At 41.0% G+C, this 23,782-nt stretch overlaps 1 protein-coding gene across 1 annotated transcript in view; it reads left to right on the top strand.

Moving 5' to 3' along the window:
- htr1e (5-hydroxytryptamine receptor 1E) overlaps positions 1-23,782 on the top strand; it is a 48,443-nt gene that overhangs the window by 15,626 nt on the left and 9,035 nt on the right. The window lies entirely within an intron of this gene.

Below are 23,782 nucleotides of genomic sequence, written 5' to 3'. Positions count from 1 at the left end.
AAGGATCTGGAGAGATTGGGAGTGGAGGAATGAAGGATCTGGAGGGATTCTGTGTGGAGGAATGAAGGATCTGGAGAGATTTGGAGTGGAGGAATAAAGGATTTGGAGGGATTCTGTGTGGAGGAATGAAGGATCTGGAGAGATTGGGAGTGGAGGAATGAAGGATTTGGAGAGATTCTGTGTGGAGGAATGAAGGATCTGGAGAGATTTGGAGTGGAGGAATAAAGGATTTGGAGGGATTCTGTGTGGAGGAATGAAGGATCTGGAGAGATTGGGAGTGAAGGAATGAAGGATTTGGAGAGATTCTGTGTGGAGGAATGAAGGATCTGGAGAGATTCTGCGTGGATGAATGAAGGATCTGGAGGGATTCTGTGTGGAGGAATGAAGGATCTGGAGGGATTCAGAGTAGAGGAATAAAGGATTTGGAGGGATTCTGTGTGGAGGAATGAAGGATCTGGAGAGATTCTGTGTGGATGAATGAAGGATCTGGAGGGATTCTGTATGGAGGAATAAAGGATTTGGAGGGATTCTGTGTGGAGGAATGAAGGATCTGGAGGGATTCGGAGTAGAGGAATAAAGGATTTGGAGGGATTCTGTGTGGAGGAATGAAGGATCTGGAGAGATTCTGTGTGGATGAATGAAGGATCTGGAGGGATTCTGTATGGAGGAATAAAGGATTTGGAGGGATTCTGTGTGGAGGAATGAAGGATCTGGAGAGATTCGGAGTGGAGGAATGAAGGATCTGGAGGGATTCTGTGTGGAGGAATGAAGGATCTGGAGAGATTCTGCGTGGATGAATGAAGGATCTGGAGGGATTCTGTGTGGAGGAATGAAGGATCTGGAGGGATTCTGTGTGGAGGAATGAAGGATCTGGAGGGATTCTGCGTGGATGAATGAAGGATCTGGAGGGATTCTGTGTGGAGGAATGAAGGATCTGGAGGGATTCGGAGTAGAGGAATAAAGGATTTGGAGGGATTCTGTGTGGAGGAATGAAGGATCTGGAGAGATTCTGTGTGGATGAATGAAGGATCTGGAGGGATTCTGTATGGAGGAATAAAGGATCTGGAGGGATTCTGTGTGGAGGAATGAAGGATTTGGAGGGATTCTGTGTGGAGGAATGAAGGATCTGGAGAGATTCGGAGTGGAGGAATGAAGGATCTGGAGGGATTCTGTGTGGAGGAATGAAGGATCTGGAGAGATTTGGAGTGGAGGAATAAAGGATTTGGAGGGATTCTGTGTGGAGGAATGAAGGATTTGGAGGGATTCTGTGTGGAGGAATGAAGGATCTGGAGAGATTTGGAGTGGAGGAATGAAGGATCTGGAGGGATTCTGTGTGGAGGAATGAAGGATTTGGAGGGATTCTGTGTGGAGGAATGAAGGATCTGGAGAGATTCGGAGTGGAGGAATGAAGGATCTGGAGGGATTCTGTGTGGAGGAATGAAGGATCTGGAGGGATTCTGTGTGGAGGAATGAAGGATCTGGAGAGATTCGGAGTGGAGGAATGAAGGATCTGGAGGGATTCTGTGTGGAGGAATGAAGGATCTGGAGAGATTTGGAGTGGAGGAATAAAGGATTTGGAGGGATTCTGTGTGGAGGAATGAAGGATCTGGAGAGATTGGGAGTGGAGGAATGAAGGATTTGGAGAGATTCTGTGTGGAGGAATGAAGGATCTGGAGAGATTCTGCGTGGATGAATGAAGGATCTGGAGGGATTCTGTGTGGAGGAATGAAGGATCTGGAGAGATTCGGAGTAGAGGAATGAAGGATTTGGAGGGATTCTGTGTGGAGGAATGAAGGATCTGGAGAGATTCGGAGTGGAGAAATTAAGGATCTAGAGAGATTCTGTGTGGAGGAATGAAGGATCTGGAGAGATTCTGCGTGGATGAATGAAGGATCTGAAGAGATTCGGAGTGGAGGAATGAAGGATTTGGAGGGATTCTGTGTGGAGGAATGAAGGATTTGGAGAGATTTGGAGTGGAGGAATAAAGGATCTGGAGAGATTCGGAGTGGAGAAATGAAGGATCTGGAGAGATTCTGTGCGGAGGAATGAAGGATCTGGAGAGATTCTGCGTGGATGAATGAAGGATCTGGAGAGATTCTGTGTGGAGGAATGAAGGATCTGGAGAGATTCTGTGTGGAATGAAGGATCTGGAGAGATTCTGTGTGGAGGAATGAAGGATCTGGAGAGATTCTGTGTGGAGGAATGAAGGATCTGGAGAGATTCTGTGTGGGATGAAGGATCTGGAGAGATTCTGTGTGGAATGAAGGATCTGGAGAGATTCTGTGTGGAGGAATGAAGGATCTGGAGAGATTCTGTGTGGAGGAATGAAGGATCTGGAGAGATTCTGTGTGGAATGAAGGATCTGGAGAGATTCGGAGTGGAGAAATTAAGGATCTGGAGAGATTCTGTGTGGAGGAATGAAGGATCTGGAGAGATTCTGCGTGGATGAATGAAGGATCTGGAGAGATTCTGTGTGGAGGAATGAAGGATCTGGAGAGATTCTGTGTGGAATGAAGGATCTGGAGAGATTCTGTGTGGAATGAAGGATCTGGAGAGATTCTGTGTGGAGGAATGAAGGATCTGGAGGGATTCTGTGTGGAGGAATGAAGGATCTGGAGAGATTCGGAGTGGAGAAATGAAGGATCTGGAGAGATTCTGTGTGGAGGAATGAAGGATCTGGAGAGATTCTGCGTGGATGAATGAAGGATCTGGAGAGATTCTGTGTGGAGGAATGAAGGATCTGGAGAGATTCTGTGTGGAATGAAGGATCTGGAGAGATTCTGTGTGGAGGAATGAAGGATCTGGAGAGATTCTGTGTGGAGGAATAAAGGATCTGGAGGGATTCTGTATGGAGGAATAAAGGATTTGGAGGGATTCTGTGTGGAGGAATGAAGGATCTGGAGAGATTCGGAGTGGAGGAATGAAGGATTTGGAGAGATTCGGAGTGGAGGAATGAAGGATCTGGAGAGATTCTGAAGGAATGAAGGATCTGGAGAGATTATGTGTGGATGAATGAAGGATCTGGAGGGATTCTGTGTGGAGGAATGATGGATCTGGAGGGATTCTGTGTGGAGGAATGATGGATCTGGATAGGTTCTGTATGGAGGAATAAAGGATCTGGAGAGATTCTGTGTGGAGGAATGAAGGATCTGGATAGGTTCTGTATGGATGAATAAAGGATCTGGAGAGATTCTGTGTGGAGGAATAAAGGATCTGGAGGGATTCTGTGTGGAGGAATAAAGGATTTGGAGGGATTCTGTGTGGAATGAAGGATCTGGAGAGATTCTGTGTGGAGGAATGAAGTATCTGGAGAGATTCTGTGTGGAGGAATAAAGGATCTGGAGAGATTCTGTGTGGAAGAATGAAGGATCTGGAGAGATTCTGTATGAAGGAATGAAGGATCTGGAGAGATTCTGTGTGGAAGAAATGAAGGATCTGGAGAGATTCTGTGTGGATGAATGAATTATCTGGAGAGATTCTGTGTGGAATGAAGGATCTGGAGAGATTCTGTATGGATGAATAAAGGATCTGGAGAGATTCTGTGTGGAGGAATGAAGGATCTGGAGAGATTCTGTGTGGAAGAAATGAAGGATCTGGAGAGATTCTGTGTGGATGAATGAAGGATTTGGAGAGATTCTGTGTGGAATGAAGGATCTGGAGAGATTCTGTGTGGAGGAATGAAGGATCTGGAGAGATTCTGTGTGGAGGAATGAAGGATCTGGAGAGATTCTGTGTGGAATGAAGGATCTGGAGAGATTCTGTATGGATGAATAAAGGATCTGGAGAGATTCTGTGTGGAGGAATGAAGGATCTGGAGAGATTCTGTGTGGAATGAAGGATCTGGAGAGATTCTGTGTGGAGGAATGAAGGATCTGGAGAGATTCTGTGTGGAGGAATGAAGGATCTGGAGAGATTCTGTGTGGAGGAATGAAGGATCTGGAGAGATTCTGTGTGGAGGAATAAAGGATCTGGAGGGATTCTGTGTGGAGGAATGAAGGATCTGGAGAGATTCTGTGTGGAGGAATGAAGGATCTGGAGGGATTCTGTGTGGAATGAAGGATCTGGAGAGATTCTGTGTGGAGGAATGAAGTATCTGGAGAGATTCTGTGTGGAGGAATAAAGGATCTGGAGGGATTCTGTGTGGAATGAAGGATCCGGAGAGATTCTGTGTGGAGGAATGAAGGATCTGGAGGGATTCTGTGTGGAATGAAGGATCTGGAGAGATTCTGTGTGGAGGAATGAAGGATCTGGAGAGATTCTGTGTGGAGGAATAAAGGATCTGGAGGGATTCTGTATGGAGGAATAAAGGATTTGGAGAGATTCGGAGTGGAGGAATGAAGGATTTGGAGAGATTCGGAGTGGAGGAATGAAGGATCTGGAGGGATTCTGTGTGGAGGAATGAAGGATCTGGAGGGATTCAGTGTGGAGGAATGAAGGATCTGGATAGGTTCTGTATGGATGAATAAAGGATCTGGAGAGATTCTGTGTGGAGGAATGAAGGATCTGGAGAGATTCTGTGTGGAGTAATAAAGGATCTGGAGGGATTCTGTACGGAGGAATGAAGGATCTGGAGAGATTCTGTATGGAGGAATAAAGGATTTGGAGGGATTCTGTGTGGAGGAATGAAGGATCTGGAGAGATTCGGAGTGGAGGAATGAAGGATTTGGAGAGATTCTGTGTGTAGGAATGAAGGATCTGGAGAGATTCTGTGTGGATGAATAAAGGATCTGGGCTGCGTTCTCCGATAACGTTGTCTCTTAGCGCGCTACGAAGACTCAAAAGGTACACCTTAACTACAGGTATACATTTCCTACGTGTGTTCTCCGAACTATACCTTAGGATGTTGCTTAAGGTAAACCTTCTTAAGTTCGACCTTAGCAGGTGCTGTCCATGGTGGAGGTGCAGAATAGGTTGATATCGATGCCTCGATGATCAATTGTGCGCTCTTTCCTTCACAGCGGTATAGGAAAAGTATTGAGAAAACAATGTTCTTTATAAAGAAGCGTTTTAGAAATAGTACAAACTGCATTTATCGGGGTTCATTGAAATATGTACATGCAGAAATAAATATGAGTATGTGTTTATAATTTAGCAAGTGTGCAATCCCAAACCCTCACGGCCATAAGTGTGTTAATGTTCTCCACAACGTATGCTGATTATCCACCAGCCATGTAGTTGACATACACTAACTGGCTCCGCGGATGGCGCCGTCTTTGATTTAAAACAAGTACTCGCTGTCTCGCTGCCATAGCTATAAAGTTTGTGTAAACTCATCTTTATTTATATAGACTCCTAAGCCTTTTCTGTCAAATGGTTCGCCAGCTGATGTGCCTTAGGATAGTAATTAAAAAAGCTAACAACCATTAGTGTATGGAAACTTTATTAATGAAAACACTTCCATACACTGGGTGTAGGCTATAACAACTTAAGTATTTTATGTGTAAAATTTTAAAGTAAAGTAAAAATGTAATTTTAATACTAAATCAGATTTTATATTAAATGTTCATATAAAATTTTCTATGTGTAATTAAACTGCGATGTAAAAAAGCTTTTTGCGTAGTGGTGGCCACTAGCGGTATGAACCGTCAGCAGCGATAAGGTATAGCTAAGAGCGCTCCAGACCAACCTTACGAACGTATGACTTACAGAAGGTATACTTAACTAAGAAGGTTTCGGAAAACACGTATTAACGATAAGGTACTTCTTAAGGTACAACTTAAGAACGACGTAGCATTAAGGTAGTTTCGGAGAACGCAGCCCTGGAGAGATTCTGTATGGAGGAATAAAGGATCTGGAGAGATTCTGTATGGATGAGTAAAGGATCTGCATAGATTTTGTGTGGAAGAATGAAGGATCTGGAGAGATTCTGAAGGAATGAAGGATCTGGAGAGATTCTGTATGGAGGAGTAAAGGATCTGGAGAGATTCTGTATGGAGGATTAAAGGATCTGGAGAGATTCTGTGTGGAGGAATGAAGGATCTGGAGAGATTCTGAAGGAATGAAGGATCTGGAGAGATTCTGTATGGAGGAATGAAGGATCTGGAGAGATTCTGTGTGGAGGAATGAAGGATCTGGAGAGATTCTGTGTGGAGGAATGAAGGATCTGGAGAGATTCTGAAGGAATGAAGGATCTGGAGAGATTCTGTGTGGAAGAATGAAGGATCTGGAGAGATTCTGAAGGAATGAAGGATCTGGAGAGATTCTGTATGGAGGAATGAATGATCTGGAGAGATTCTGTGTGGAGGAATGAAGGATCTGGAGAGATTCTGTGTGGAAGAATGAAGGATCTGGAGAGATTCTGAAGGAATAAAGGATCTGGAGAGATTCTGTATGGAGGAATGAATGATCTGGAGAGATTCTGTGTGGAGGAATGAAGGATCTGGAGAGATTCTGAAGGAATGAAGGATCTGGAGAGATTCTGTATGGAGGAATGAAGGATCTGGAGAGATTCTGTGTGGAGGAATGAAGGATCTGGAGAGATTCTGAAGGAATGAAGGATCTGGAGAGATTCTGAAGGAATGAAGGATCTGGAGAGATTCTGTATGGAGGAATGAAGGATCTGGAGAGATTCTGTGTGGAGGAATGAAGGATCTGGAGAGATTCTGTGTGGAGAAATTAAGGATCTGGAGAGATTCTGTGTGGAGGAATGAAGGATCTGGAGAGATTCTGTGTGGAGGAATGAAGGATCTGGAGAGATTCTGTGTGGAGGAATGAAGGATCTGGAGAGATTCTGTATGGAGGAATGAATGATCTGGAGAGATTCTGTGTGGAGGAATGAAGGATCTGGAGAGATTCTGAAGGAATGAAGGATCTGGAGAGATTCTGTATGGAGGAATGAAGGATCTGGAGAGATTCTGTGTGGAGGAATGAAGGATCTGGAGAGATTCTGTATGGAGGAATGAATGATCTGGAGAGATTCTGTGTGGAGGAATGAAGGATCTGGAGAGATTCTGAAGGAATGAAGGATCTGGAGAGATTCTGTATGGAGGAATGAAGGATCTGGAGAGATTCTGTGTGGAGGAATGAAGGATCTGGAGAGATTCTGAAGGAATGAAGGATCTGGAGAGATTCTGAAGGAATGAAGGATCTGGAGAGATTCTGTATGGAGGAATGAAGGATCTGGAGAGATTCTGTGTGGAGGAATGAAGGATCTGGAGAGATTCTGTGTGGAGAAATTAAGGATCTGGAGAGATTCTGTGTGGAGGAATGAAGGATCTGGAGAGATTCTGTGTGGAGGAATGAAGGATCTGGAGAGATTCTGTGTGGAGGAATGAAGGATCTGGAGAGATTCTGTGTGAAGGAATGAAGGAGTATATTTTTGAGTATATAAATTAAGTATATATTATATATTATTAAGTATATAAAATGTAGACTGAAAGTATACTTTCTTATTTTTAGTTTAAAATAAGTATACTAATAGAACTCTTGAATAAACTTCTTTTTCGTAATGGAAACTGAATCACAGCCTTTGTGATTTCACAATAGCTATGCTATATTATGATTTTAAATAGTTTTAATGTATCGCGTAGCCTTAGAAAAAGGTGTAATAACGCGGTACATAGAATCTCCATGACCGCGCCACTTCCGGTATTTTGCCGGTTACTCGACACGGGTAAATTGCAATCGAGAATTTTTACATGAATACTCGACTTTAATTGAGGAATCGTGACAGCCCTAATGAGGGCTATTCATACAGAGAGACAAGGAACACCTGAGAACAATCAAACAATGAAGCAATGTGAACACAGGACACATGACAGTGAGAATTACAAAATAAAGGACATGAAAACATCAACTTGAACCAAAACCCAAAACCAATGTTACATTACGCCACTATGTCGCTCTGAGCAATCATTTTATACAAATATTAGACCAATATGCAATACCAGCAAAATCACAGCATGTGTTTGTAATATTTGTTTACAGACAAAGACAGAGAAAGGGCAAATTAATTAATATTTTCCCTGTAAAAACAAACAGAGTATTATTTTTTTATAAAAGGAAAAGTAAAAAAACCCACACACACAGATGCACAAAAAAAAAAAACATTTAAATATAAAAAGAGACTGACGGGAGCAAGAACAGTACGGAACTTTCTTATTTTTCAGAAAATGTTTATTGCACATATCTTTTGATAATTTTATGATAATTCCAAAACATAATACAAAATACAGTGAATAATACTAATGTAATGTTGTATGTGTTGTAAGATACTCTGATCGGGAGGTGAGGTGAACTAACAGACTGCATACAGTAGCCTGAAGACCCAGCTAATGAATCAATTCATAATTTCTGTTTCTCACAGTTTAGCCTTGGTTGCATTATAGTTCTTTCTTATTCTAAATGTGATCAATGTTGATGTGTTGGGGAACTTGGCTATTAATATGTAACATTTCAATTATATTCTGCTGAAATTAACAGAATGACTTGGGGAAAAAAAAGATTTTACAACACTCACAAAAAATATGTTATATTTCCTCAAAACACTCAGAAATACTTTAACAATATAATAAAAATTCTATTATAAAGCAACTTTCCTCATGCATAACTTGACATGCAGTTCTCAACTGGTGTTCACATGAACATTTCTGTTTATCATGTGTGAGATTTCAATAATGATTCAGTTTCACAACACTCAGACTGAATGAAGAGAGACTTGAGTTCAGTGTTTGGCTGATTATTTTGCGAAATGAATGCACAAATATGCACTGTACAACTATTTCTCTCGCAATGAAAGCAAATTTCAATCAAAGAGAGCTTTGACAAACTTTCTGTATGAACTTGTATCTTATACTGTATATTTGAGGAGATTTTAGGTGTTATAGTGCACGGCTACACTGAAAAAAGCTGATGTAGGATTTACTTTTCAAAGAACACATTTTTCCTCTGAACTGCATGTCAACTTCTGACTGTAAAATTCAAAAGTAAAATATTGAATGAAGCATGACATTTTGAAGTAGAAAGCCTATACTCTTCTGAAATAGTATTTTCAGTTTTCTTTTAAAACATACTAAAATAACTTTTGTGTTTAATTAGAACTTTAAAAAATCATTATTCACAGTGTGTGTCAGGCATGTCCGGCGACTGCCGGAGGATACTCCGCTGACTAGTGCTTGTAATGCCTATAATTACTTGTAATTACCTCTGTTAGTATAGACTGGGAAAAGACTGTGGACATGTGTAAGAACACAAGGCCAGAAAAAGCTGCGTTTAGGTGGTCCTGAGACTCATTTGCATACATTTAAATTCCATTGGCATGGCTGGCCATTCAGAAGCCTCGGACAGCAAACGGACTGTAATCATCGCATCTAATGGGATCTCAGATTGAGATGTGTGTCCACTCGAGCGCCAGTGCTCTTCCTCCCGCAGCTCTCCGCGGGCTGGTGAAGGAGGCAGCTGTGCCGCTATAGACGGAGGATCTGTCACTCTCCTGAGATGAGGAGTCGTGGCAGCTTTGTGTGCATCACCTGAGTACATTTCCCTGTGAAGAGCCCTTAATGTGCACTACAGATGAAATTATGATTAATCACAGATCAGATGAAAGATGTTCAAGCGCTGACACGGGCCATGCAGACTCATCTATATCGGCTGTTCGTGACAGTGCCATTAAAGGATCACTTGGCTGCAGATGAAGCTGGTTATTTGGTAATTTACTGAGGAACAGGAGACATTTCTCATTACAGAAATAGTTCTGTCCTCATTTTCTTACTCTCTAGTATGCTGTTAGTTTCTTAGTGGATCACAAAATTAGGGTTTCTGAAGACCTTAATGTGATGCATATTTGTCAGTCATACATGAATGAAACTTGTTCTCTTTAAATGCGGTTCACTTTGCATTGTATGACACGTATGGGGAAACTGGCGAAAGCACAAAAGAGCTATATTCTATATTCATTGATATAGAATATAGAATATACTGCTATATGAATATTGAATGCTATATGATATGAATATACTGCTATATTCATTGACCTTGCAAAGGCTTTTGACTCCGTGGACCACAACACACTCATCCACAGACTTGGCAGCATTGGTGTCACTGATCACTCACTGGCTTGGTTCTCAAACTATCTCTCTCACCGGGTTCAACGTGTAAGATTTGAAAACCTTCTCTCCCATTCCCTCTCGGTCACCAGGGGTGTCCCCCAAGGCTCCATCCTTGGCCCTACACTTTTCTCAATTTATATTAATAACATTCCCCAGGCAGTTGGTAATTCCCTCATTCACTTATATGCTGATGATACAATCCTTTATGCCACAGGTTCCTCCCCAGATGCTGTTCAAGCTACCCTGCAAGATAGCTTTTTCCAACTACAGCAGTCCTTTACACAACTCAAACTCACTCTCAATACCTCCAAAACAAAAATCATGTGGTTTTACCGTAAGGGGGCTATTCTAGAACAAGTCACTGCTTATAAATACTTGGGCATCTGGCTGGAAACTTCACTTTCTTTCTCCATCCATATATCAAAGCTGCAATCTAAGGTCAAGGCCAAGCTTGGTTTCCTTTACAGAAACCGCTCTTCCTTCACCACTTCTACCAAACTTATTTTTATTCAAATGACCATTCTACCCATGTTAGACTATGGAGACACTATATATAGGGTTGCTTGCAAGTCCACTCTATCAAAACTTGACACTCTTTACCATTCCGCTATCAGGTTTGCCACAAATGCTCCTTTCAATACACACCACTGCAAGCTATATTCATCTGTCAACTGGCCCTCCCTTCACAATCGCCGTAAAATTCATTGGTTCACCTTCATTTACAAGACCCTTCTCGGCCGCTCACCTCCTTACTTAGGTCACCTACTGCAGCCAAAGCCTGTCACATATAATACTCGATCCTCACTTCATCTTCAATTAAGCGTTCCCAAAACCAACTCTGCCTTTGGTCTTGCATCTTTTCAATCTGCTGCCGCCCGCGATTGGAACGCTCTGCAAAATATTCTTAAACTGGATACACTAATTTCAATTTCATCCTTCAAAACTATTATATCATCTTTGTTCACAGATATTTGCAGTTGCTTCTCTACATAATATATATATATATATATATATATATATATATATATATATATATATATATATATATTTCTTTTTTTCCAGTAAATAGATTTTGATGACTCACCCACTATCACTTCTCTTTTACCTGTACACTTAGCTGGTTATAAGTGTCTGTTGTCTCCTGTGTTGTGTTTTAAATTGTATTTTTATGAAATTGTATCCTGTATGTATTTCTAATGTATTTATTTTAGCCCTCCTTCCCTTTCCCTAAGTGGTTATTCCACTTAAACACCTAAGCATATTAAAATAGTGTTTAAGATGAATATATTTTTATTCCCATTGTATTGTGAACTTTATAAGAAATTTTTTTTTTTTTTTTTTTTTTTTTTTTTTTTCATGTGGGCACTTGCCCTTTAATGATTGTTTTATGAGTGTGACACCTTGGTTCAGAGGGATGTACTTTTTTGGGTGGCCAACGCCCCCTTAATCACACCTGTTGATGATCCTTATTAATGGCTTCATTGCTCATTCTCTCCAAGGACTCTGATGAAGATGTAACCACATCGAAACGTTAGTCATTTATTGTTATGCACCTTAAATAAATATTTTAATCAGTAGACATCTGTGCTGCACCGGCGATTCCTTTTGTTTGAATTGTTTTGTCCTGCCCTGGTTGCACCGGATTGTTTGTGGATTACAGAAGCGCAGAGAACTCTCTTTTCAATTGGTTATTCCACTTGTCAGGCCGCCATTGTAAATAAGAACTTGTTCTTAATGACTTGCCTGTAAAAATAAAGGTATAAAGAGCAAATTCCGTTTCTAAAAGAGCAGCAAAGTTTGATGCAATATGTCGCACCACGATTGTAGCTCGGACGAGCTCGCAGAGTGCATCACTTGCCTGGGACGTGGCTGCGCTCACTGAGAGAGCGAGAACAGCACTGACAACTGGACGGCTGAGGATGACGCTTCTCCCTGCGACTATCAGGTGAGACTAATGGAGCATATTCGACTCTAAAGACCAAACTTCACAGCTGTTTGTTTCAAAATGGCGTGCCTCTGAGCACGTCCATGCCAAGCCGCGTTCATCAAAGACGGACACTCTCACTGTGTCTCACTCTTCTGCTTCACCATTGTTGACGGCAGCGAGAGCTTTGCAGACCTGGCCTGTCGAGTTGGATCTGCTCTCCATACGATGGCGGTCCTTCAAGTGTTTCAAGCCAAACTCCTCCACACGCTGTGTGAGTCCAGCCCAGACCCTGCTGCTTTCAGGAAGACCAACCCTGGTCTGTGCGTTACTGAGGGGTCTTTCACACTGGCAGTTTAGTTCTGAACGGGACGCAGTTCGCATGATAAATCACTAATGTGAACGCAGTCATGTGGACCCAGGTGTGCACTGAGGGTACCGAACCCGAGACTACCTGGAGGAGGAGGTTGCTCTCGAACCGTGCTGGCTTTCTTTTTAAGGTGGTACAAAGAAAAAAAAAAATCAATGCATAGAGTAAATATTTGTTGTTAATAGGTATATTTTAAAATGTTTTACATTTTTAATTTAAATGTTTGAATGGGATGTTACAGTTGTGTTAAGAACATTCTAGTGATGATCTCTGATTTTTTCCAACATTAAGTAGAAATGTTGCCATTTAAAAAAATGAATGAAGTAAAATTGTGGGAAATGTTTTGAATCTTGTCTCAAGAATCAGTGCATCTTATTTTTGTCATTTTTAAACCGTGAACTCTTTTCTATTTTGAGTACTGAACAGCTCTCCATCTTTCACGTTCTTCTGATTTAATGCTTTAATGACGGACATGTGTGATGCTCTCACTTGAATCACGGTGTGATTTCTCACACCGTTAATGCAGTGGACTATGAAGTAAAGTGGTCATTAAAGAAACTTTATGACACTGGGTTTTTCTGAAGGGTTTTTCTAGTTTTCTCGGACCCTTGGGATTCTCATGGTACGGGAAGAGAGTCCTTCACATCAATCTGAACACTTCCACATGAACCGGCCCTCCAAGAGACTAAATCCATCAAGCCGAGTTCCTCGGTGACGGGAGAAGATTTAGTGTGTGCCATCCGTGAAGATGACCGGGGTTTGCCGAGGAGCTTGGCATTATAAAGTGCTGTGGCCAGCATATTGTCTGCCATGTGTAATCTAATATAGCCATTGCTGAATAATTCATGTGTCTCCAGAGCTCTGAGCACCTGGCCCTAATTCATCATCTACTGTCCGTGTGCTGATCATACGCAACACTTTGATCAGTGACTAATGTAATCTTCCCTTAAATAGAGCATTGAATAATCAATGTGCCCACAGCAGATGGTGTCAATCGCAGGCTAGTTCAGCTGTGTGTGTGCTGGTGTACGAGTCTTTGAAGGAAACATGTATCTGTGCTGATGTCCATCATTAGAGCTCGGCTGCTGTCCAGGACACACACACATCACAGAACCATCGAGCTTATTATGAGATCTCCCTCACACCCGAGACTGCGTCTGAAAGCTTAGGCAGCGCACTGACTCCTGAGTTATCATATGAATATCATACATTATAGACGGGGTTTGAGATTAACTTTCACCCACCTACTTATTCTTTAGTTACAAGCCATTCAGAATTTCTTCTAACCAAACAACTGGTCAAAACAACCCCAGAAATAAAACAGATTATCACAATCACTTCTCAAATTTAATTTCAAACTCTGATTACAGAGAAATACCGTAATAATGAGCTTTTCAAATGTAAATCAAGCACTCAAGTGCACACATAAAGTTTGCTGCAGCACTGTGTCAGAAGAAATAACAGAAATGAGACGACCTGAACATTTTAATAATTCATTAAAGCTGCTCTAAGCGATGTTGGGTGACGTCACTTCTTGTCGACGTTCGAAGTATTGTCAAACAAAATGGAGGCTAGCTCGACCCTCCCTCCTCCTCATCCCGTCCCCTCCTGATTTGTTCATCGGAATGCCATCTCTTTGGTCGTGTGTTGGCCATATCAAAATTCTCAAGAATATACAGTTTTACCGTTAGTCGCTGTCTAGGGCATCTCTCCTCTAGCTAACTTCCCTCTCCATGCTTCTCTCTCCTCCACCCCCCACCCTCCCCTCTCTGACTTTCTGTAGTGGAGAAAGAGCCATATTCATCCGTACAGTCACGCAGAGCCGAAGCTCAACAAAAACAGTGTTCTTCTGCATAATGCATACAGTTTTGTTTTTCAACCACTAAAGGGCCAAAAGTTAATAAACTCGTGTTTTCTGAGTGTCGGCTGCAACGATGAAGTTGGCGACGCTGACTCTCATCTCCGCAGAACCGTGGATAAGCCAATAGAGAAATGTTGGACTGTTGAGTTAGGACTTGTTTGTGTTTATGCTTGGTGACTTCATCCGGGGTCAGGATAGGGGTCGTAATAGCAGATGTTCTTTCTTTTACTCTGTCGATTCTTTGCTACTTATTCCTCATTTTTCAAAAAAGTTATTTCATTTTAAGTCGTCTTTCCCTGTTTTATTCTTATGGCTGGTGCCCTTAAACTCATTACGTGGAATGTCCAAGGGATTGGTCATGTAATAAAAAGGTCAAAGATGTTAACCCATTTGAAAAAACAAAAATCCGACATAGCACTGCTTCAGGAAACAGAACTATCTGATAGTGAACATTCGGAGCGACAGACAGGGTTGGTCAAGTTTACTCTTCCTCCTACTCTCAGAATAAAAGAGGTGTTGCCATTCTTATAAATGAACATCTGCCTTTTATTCTGGAACATCAGATCCCGAAGGGAGATTTATTTTGAGGACAGGCTCAATTTTCAAACAATTTCAAACTAATTTCAATGTTTTTGCACTAAAACTGTGATTCACCCAATTTTATATGGGTGATTTTATTGTTTAATTATCATCGTAAAGACTTGGGTTTTCTGGCTGGTGACTTTAATTGCATAATGAAAGCTTCTCTAGACAAATCTTCCTCTACAAATGTACCAAACCCCAGATCATCTAAGGTTCTCAATAATTTAAGCAGGGATACATGTTTTATAGAGAAATGGTTGCAGTTGAATCCTAAAGTGAGAGACTACACACTTTACTCACACCCGCTTAATTGTGCACATTTCACCTATTCCAGGGCCGGCCCGAGGCATAAGCGAACTAAGCGGCTGCTTGGGGCCCCCTCGCCACCAGGGGGCCCCCAAGTGAGGTTTTTTTTTTTTTTTACATATTAATTAAATTAAACAAGTGACATAAATTAATGAATGGATTAATAATTCAAGACAAGAAAATTCTGATTTCATGATCAATATACCTGCCTACAACTGCTGCTGTCGCTGCCAGTGTTTGAGTCATATGCGCATAACCTCGCGTGCATAGAAAATTCGTGCGCAAAGTCACGGTAATGTTAAGCCATTTCACACAAATTTGATTTGATCAATGATTTATCCTTTAAATTTAATGATATTCAGAACAGAACAAGAATAAAAAAATAACTATAAACAAGCCAAAACGAAATAATTTAAAGCGAAAGTGAAAGCGGATCTCTCTCATTAGAATCAAACTGTTTCAACATTCGCGATGGATTTGGATGGTAAACTATTCTTTATTATAGGCTTCTTTGTACTTCACCCACGTTCCAATATCGAGGGAAAAAATCATCCTCTTCACAAGCGCAAAAATGTGCTTGAAATCCAATATCGAGGGAAAAAATCATTCTCTTCACATGCGTAAAAATGTGCTTGGAAACATCACAGTGGAGCGGTGCTTAGGCTACGCAGCGCTGAATGGTACGAATTGTAGGCTACTACTGACTATTTAAAAAGAGCAGTGTAATTTTTCAAGTCAAGATTGCAGTGCTGGAATATGTTGTGTGTGTGTGTGTGTGTGTGTGTGTGCACACAAGCAATATAGTTTCAAATCTCAAAACATGGGTGAATGCAAGGTCCAAATTGAATATGGATCACACTCCCCATATTCAAAAGATATTGCAAACAAAAATATTACGAATTTGGTATCAAGTCCAGTCGTTTGCTTGCTCACAATCACAATAATGATCGTTAAATGAATACGATACGGAATGACATCTCAAGCGATCCCTGGATTATAAATAGTTTTTTCAGAGATTTTTTATAAATCTCTTTATAGTCAGAAGCGATGGATTTGAATATTGCTGCCTATCTAAATTATATTTCACTACCTTTTATAACAGAGGAGTATTGTTCTTGCTTAAATGCAGAACTTACAATGGTTTGGACGGCCATTCACACCAAGCCGAACGGGAAGTGTCCAGGCCCAGATAGTTTTCCATTGTAATTTTTATAAAATATTCTATTAATAACATTTGGAAAGGCGACATCCATCCCTCCTGGAGACACGTGTCTACTAGTTTGCTTAAAAAAAAAAAAAAAATTCCTTTGGACTGTTGGTCTTATAGACCCATTAGCTTTCAGTGTGGACTGTAAGATAGTCACAAAAGTCCAGTCCCGCACACTTGAAACGGTCTGTCACGGATCTCTGAGGGAGGACTCAAATGCAGAATGAGTGTTCAGTGGTTTATTGACAAAACAGCAGACAGGATAATGAGGAAGGGGAGGTGATAACGTCCGAACAGTGGGCCGGGAACGGGCACGACGACAGACGATGGCCAGGGGAACACCAGTACAGCGGCCAACGCTCTCCGGTCTCTCAGGCTCTACATCAGGCTTGCTGATAGCCAAGGAGAGGCCAGGGAAGCTCTAGAGACAGGGAAAGAAAAGATAGAAACCATGGCAGAACGAATGCACAGCAAACTAAGTAATTGGTACAAATACGTCATGCTTTGCAGAAAGACGATGTAGTCCAACATTGTAATTGTTATGCTTGAAGTTAGGAAAGCTAAGACGTATGGCAGCGCACACAGTGACGTAACGACGTCGTTCGCTGGGCTCTCTAGTCAGTGGAAAAACAAACAGGTTCTAGAAGGCTCGCAAGGTGAACCAGCTTTGAGTTTGAACCAGCACCAGTTCCCAACCAGTTCTTGTTTTGGTGGAAAAGGGGTAACTGATGTCATAAACCTGATCGGTCTGTGCCGGTTCAAGTCGGACAAGCCTAATGACTAACAAGAGGGTGTGGCAACTGGAAACAAGGAGTCATGAACTGAAGAGCACATGGCCAACACAAACACAGAGCCATGTGTTCAAGCACAGCACAAACACAAGTCTGACAGAAGTGTCCGAGGAGAACCCTGACACGGCCCTTCCCGAAGTTATCAGTTCTGATCCGGCAGGTTTCGTGAAGTCCAGGTGTGGTACAGATAATGTACATCATGCTCTCAATGCCATACACTACTTTAATAGAAAATTTAAAAAAGCAATGATTTTAATCTTTAAATACATTTATTCAAAACACATTCAAATGCCATTCATACAGACAATGACTTGAATACAGTCATGATATGTTTTCAGTTTTGATGCTTGAAGCCAAAATATCTAAAGAATGTTTGAATCTTGAATCACTTTTTTTGAAATAATGACTGAGATCAAGATCAAGGGAAAATATTTTATTACTTTTTACTTGTTTGAAACACACCACTTGACTGAACCAACTTCTTTGTAAAAAAACCCCACAAAATAAAAGAATCCCTCATGAACACAGAGTTCATCTCTGAGACCTCGGCCTCTGCTTTCGAGATCTCAGACGCGTTATTCATCGTCTCCAGCATCTTCATTGTCATGGCCTCGTCTATCAGACGCCGCTGTGTGTGTTGTGTCTGGCTCACAGTGCAGCGATGACAGTGGGAATGAGCTTTGGAAACTCAGTGACGCGCTGGGGTCGTGACCTCGTGACATCATGACAACGCTTTCACATCTCTCAGACTGTCTCTGAACGTTTTATTTCATCCCCTTCACTTTATCTGTCGAACTATACTCCTAAAGACCTTTTTGACTCAGATACCAAGTCTTTATTTATACAATCCTTTTATTTCTGGCTAAAATGTATTCTGCTGAGGTGGTCCAGCTTCCATCGGTTTCCTCGTGGACATCTCAGGTATCAGCCTTTTTTCCTCTGGAGAAACTAACCTGATCTTAATCACAAGTTTGGAGAAACTAACCTGATCTTAATCACAAGTCAGGAGAAACTAACCTGATCTTAATCACAAGTCAGGAGAAGTCAGGAGAAACTAACCTGATCTTAATCACAAGTTTGGAGAAACTAACCTGATCTTAATCACAAGTTTGGAGAAACTAACCTGATCTTAATCACAAGTTTGGAGAAACTAACCTGATCTTAATCACAAGTTTGGAGAAACTAACCTGATCTTAATCACAAGTCTGGAGAAACTAACCTGATCTTAAATCACAAGTTTGGAGAAACTAACCTGATCTTAATCACAAGTCTGGAGAAACTAACCTGATCTTAAATCACAAGTTTGGAGAAACTAACCTGATCTTAATCACAAGTTTGGAGAAACTAACCTGATCTTAATCACAAGTTTGGAGAAACTAACCTGATCTTAATCACAAGTCAGGAGAAGTCAGGAGAAACTAACCTGATCTTAATCACAAGTTTGGAGAAACTAACCTGATCTTAATCACAAGTCAGGAGAAACTAACCTGATCTTAATCACAAGTCAGGAGAAGTCAGGAGAAACTAACCTGATCTTAATCACAAGTTTGGAGAAACTAACCTGATCTTAATCACAAGTTTGGAGAAACTAACCTGATCTTAATCACAAGTTTGGAGAAACTAACCTGATCTTAATCACAAGTTTGGAGAAACTAACCTGATCTTAATCACAAGTCTGGAGAAACTAACCTGATCTTAATCACAAGTTTGGAGAAACTAACCTGATCTTAATCACAAGTCTGGAGAAACTAACCTGATCTTAAATCACAAGTTTGGAGAAACTAACCTGATCTTAATCACAAGTTTGGAGAAACTAACCTGATCTTAATCACAAGTTTGGAGAAACTAACCTGATCTTAATCACAAGTTTGGAGAAACTAACCTGATCTTAATCACAAGTTTGGAGAAACTAACCTGATCTTAATCACAAGTTTGGAGAAACTAACCTGATCTTAATCACAAGTCTGGAGAAACTAACCTGATCTTAATCACAAGTTTGGAGAAACTAACCTGATCTTAATCACAAGTCTGGAGAAACTAACCTGATCTTAATCACAAGTTTGGAGAAACTAACCTGATCTTAAATCACAAGTTTGGAGAAACTAACCTGATCTTAATCACAAGTCTGGAGAAACTAACCTGATCTTAATCACAAGTCAGGAGAAACTAACCTGATCTTAATCACAAGTCTGGAGAAACTAACCTGATCTTAATCACAAGTCTGGAGAAACTAACCTGATCTTAATCACAAGTCAGGAGAAACTAACCTGATCTTAATCACAAGTTTGGAGAAACTAACCTGATCTTAATCACAAGTCTGGAGAAACTAACCTGATCTTAATCACAAGTCTGGAGAAACTAACCTGATCTTAATCACAAGTTTGGAGAAACTAACCTGATCTTAATCACAAGTTTGGAGAAACTAACCTGATCTTAATCACAAGTTTGGAGAAACTAACCTGATCTTAATCACAAGTCTGGAGAAACTAACCTGATCTTAATCACAAGTTTGGAGAAACTAACCTGATCTTAATCACAAGTCTGGAGAAACTAACCTGATCTTAATCACAAGTTTGGAGAAACTAACCTGATCTTAATCACAAGTTTGGAGAAACTAACCTGATCTTAATCACAAGTTTGGAGAAACTAACCTGATCTTAATCACAAGCTTGGAGAAACTAACCTGATCTTAATCACAAGTTTGGAGAAACTAACCTGATCTTAATCACAAGTTTGGAGAAACTAACCTGATCTTAATCACAAGTTTGGAGAAACTAACCTGATCTTAATCACAAGTCTGGAGAAACTAACCTGATCTTAATCACAAGTTTGGAGAAACTAACCTGATCTTAATCACAAGTCTGGAGAAACTAACCTGATCTTAATCACAAGTTTGGAGAAACTAACCTGATCTTAATCACAAGTTTGGAGAAACTAACCTGATCTTAATCACAAGTCTGGAGAAACTAACCTGATCTTAATCACAAGTTTGGAGAAACTAACCTGATCTTAATCACAAGTTTGGAGAAACTAACCTGATCTTAATCACAAGTCTGGAGAAACTAACCTGATCTTAATCACAAGTTTGGAGAAACTAACCTGATCTTAATCACAAGTCTGGAGAAACTAACCTGATCTTAATCACAAGTTTGGAGAAACTAACCTGATCTTAATCACAAGTTTGGAGAAACTAACCTGATCTTAATCACAAGTTTGGAGAAACTAACCTGATCTTAATCACAAGTCTGGAGACTATAGAAACCTGTGGATTCTTTTCTACAGAAACTCTGACCTGTTTCAAGAGGACTATGGGTTTTTATTTATTTTTATTTTTATGTCATGTTTCTGAATCATTTATGCAGGAAGAAATGTATACTTTTTTATAAGTAATTGTTTTATTTCAGCGCTTTGGGTTTGTTTGTCTGTCTGTTCTTTGATGTTATTGTAAAAATCAATTAAAAAAAATAAACCTGATGAACACAGTTAAGTTAATCAGAGCTAATAATAAATGTCAGTGATTTTTGAACCCACTAAACTGAACAGAATCTGATATCAGTCACTTTTACACTTTTACTCCGTCTAAGTTACGCTGTAAAATGTGTCAACCTGCAATTATTACTTTAAAGAGTTTTTACTTGATTTAATTGAGTTATTTGGTTTGTATAAATGAATGTATATCGGTTGATTTATCAATATTGAATAATATTTTTGACTGAATACAGCCAGTTAATTTTAATGTTATAATGTTTAGGTTATTCTTTTCTAGTTTCCTGATGATTCTCAGTGTTATAATGACGGTCTAAAACCACTGTCTTTCAGTGAGTCTGTCAGTAAAACCACACTCGTGTGTGTTCAAAGCTTTCCCAAATCATTTCAGATTTACAAATGGGGTGAGCTTTACAAAACCTGTCAAAAACCTCATCATATTTCACCCCAAAATGAAAAGAAATATGAGAAATTAAAATGTTCCTATAGAAAATGAATCATTGTGATTTGTTGAACTGAATTTGATAAAGAAATGTTAAAATAATTTAAATAAAAGAAAATGAGCAGTAACATGACGTTCAGTATATTAAATAGTAATGCCAGTTAAATGAGTAGCCTATGATTCATTTTCTATTTTGAGGTGAAATAAGCCGCTATATCATCACACTTTTCTTCATTTGCAGTGTGCATGAAATGAGTGTTGCTCATGAATGTGTGGACATGATAGTGTTTCTGTCTCTGTCCCCACCAAGTGGATGAGCAAAGAACCTCCAGATATGATCTTCTATGAGTGAAGAACCTCCAGAACCTTCTTCATCTTTCCTGAGACAGTCTGAGAGATGTGAAAGCGTTGTCATGATGTCACGAGGTCACGACCCCAGCGCGTCACTGAGTTTCCAAAGCTCATTCCCACTGTCATCGCTGCACTGTGAGCCAGACACAACACACACAGCGGCGTCTGATAGACGAGGCCATGACAATGAAGATGCTGGAGACGATGAATAACGCGTCTGAGATCTCGAAAGCAGAGGCCGAGGTCTCAGAGATGAACTCTGTGTTCATGCGGGATTCTTTTATTTTGAGTGTGTTTTAACAAAAAAGTTGATTCAGTCAAGTGGTGTGTTTCAAACAAGTAAAAAGTAATAAAATATTTTCCCTTGATCTTGATCTCAGTGTAGCCTGGTAATACCAAACTCTGCTACTTTGTAGACAGAGAAAGGGCATAATTGAAAAGCATTTTCTTTCTCGCGGGGGGAGGGGGGGGGGGGGGCGCTTGTCTGAAGTTTAAAATCATTGGTTACCCGTAAGCCAGTCACATAACGTTTGGTTATGGCGTGTGTTATGCGCATGCTCAGCCGCATCTAACTTCAACTGTAAATACATGTATGATGCGAAAACAAAACCATCGAGCGAAACACTGGAGTGAACATGGCTGTGAACGACTTCTGCAGATTATGTGAAGTAAATCTACGCATCCACGGTACAATCAGCGTCTACGTCACGGCTCTCAGCCCGCCCTCTGTTCGTTGATTGGCCGGCTGTTTTGAGGCCGGAGGAAAACGGGGAAGACGGTCGCTATCTCAGACTGAGTACAGAAGCGAACTGAAATTGAGCGGAAGTACGAAGTCTGACGTAGTCAGGCTAGATCTCAGTCATTATTTCAAAAAAAGTTTATTTTTTAAAATAAATATCATGATTCAAACATTCTTTAGACATTTTGTCTTCAAGCCCCACATCAAAACTGAAAACATATCATGACTGTATTTAAGTCATTGTCTGTATGAATAGCATTTTAATATGTTTTGAATAAATGTATTTAGATTACTAATACACTTAAAGGCACAATATGTATTTTTCGCCACTAGGGGTCGCTAACCTCTGACAGTAACACAGGCGTAGGTTGATGACACATAAGCGGAATCATGGAACTTGTCGTCATGCGAAGGATCTAATAATGTTTATGGATGGGTGAATACACTGATGTTTTTAGCATGACTGTGGTGTGAAGCAGGGCGCGAGTGCTAATGAGAGACAGATATCAGCGCACACGCGAGTCCCGCGGATATAAAGGACATTTCATTCTACCGAACTAAGTAACACAGCTGACACAGGCAAACACACAACACAGCTGACACAGGTAAACACACAACACAGCTGACACAGGCAAACACACAACACAGCTGACACAGGCAAACACACAACACAGCTGACACAGGCAAACACACAACACAGCTGACACAGGCAAACACACAACACAGCTGACACAGGTAAACACACAACACAGCTGACACAGGCAAACACACAACACAGCCGACACAGGGAAACACACAACACAGCTGACACAGGTAAACACACAACACAGCTGACACAGGCAAACACACAACACAGCTGACACAGGCAAACACACAACACAGCTGACACAGGCAAACACACAACACAGCTGACACAGGTAAACACACAACACAGCTGACACAGGCAAACACACAACACAGCCGACACAGGGAAACACACAACACAGCTGACACAGGGAAACAGACAACACAGCTGACACAACACACAACACAGCTGACACAGGGAAACACACAACACAGCTGACACAGGCAAACACACAACACAGCTGACACAGGTAAACACACAACACAGCTGACACAGGCAAACACACAACACAGCTGACACAGGTAAACACACAACACAGCCGACACAGGCAAACACACAACACAGCCGACACAGGGAAACACACAACACAGCTGACACAGGGAAACACACAACACAGCTGACACAGGGAAACAGACAACACAGCTGACACAACACACAACACAGCTGACACAGGGAAACACACAACACAGCTGACACAGGGAAACACACAACACAGCTGACACAGGGAAACACAACACAGCTGACACAGGGAAACACACAACACAGCTGACACAGGTAAACACACAACACAGCTGACACAGGCAAACACACAACACAGCTGACACAGGCAAACACACAACACAGCTGACACAGGCAAACACACAACACAGCTGACACAGGTAAACACACAACACAGCTGACACAGGCAAACACACAACACAGCCGACACAGGGAAACACACAACACAGCTGACACAGGGAAACACACAACACAGCTGACACAGGGAAACAGACAACACAGCTGACACAACACACAACACAGCTGACACAGGGAAACACACAACACAGCTGACA

This window comes from Squalius cephalus (assembly GCF_949319135.1).
Source record: "Squalius cephalus genome assembly, chromosome: 12".
In the NCBI taxonomy this organism is placed as follows: Eukaryota; Metazoa; Chordata; class Actinopteri; order Cypriniformes; family Leuciscidae; genus Squalius; species Squalius cephalus.
This window is presented reverse-complemented; position numbering and strand designations above follow the sequence as displayed.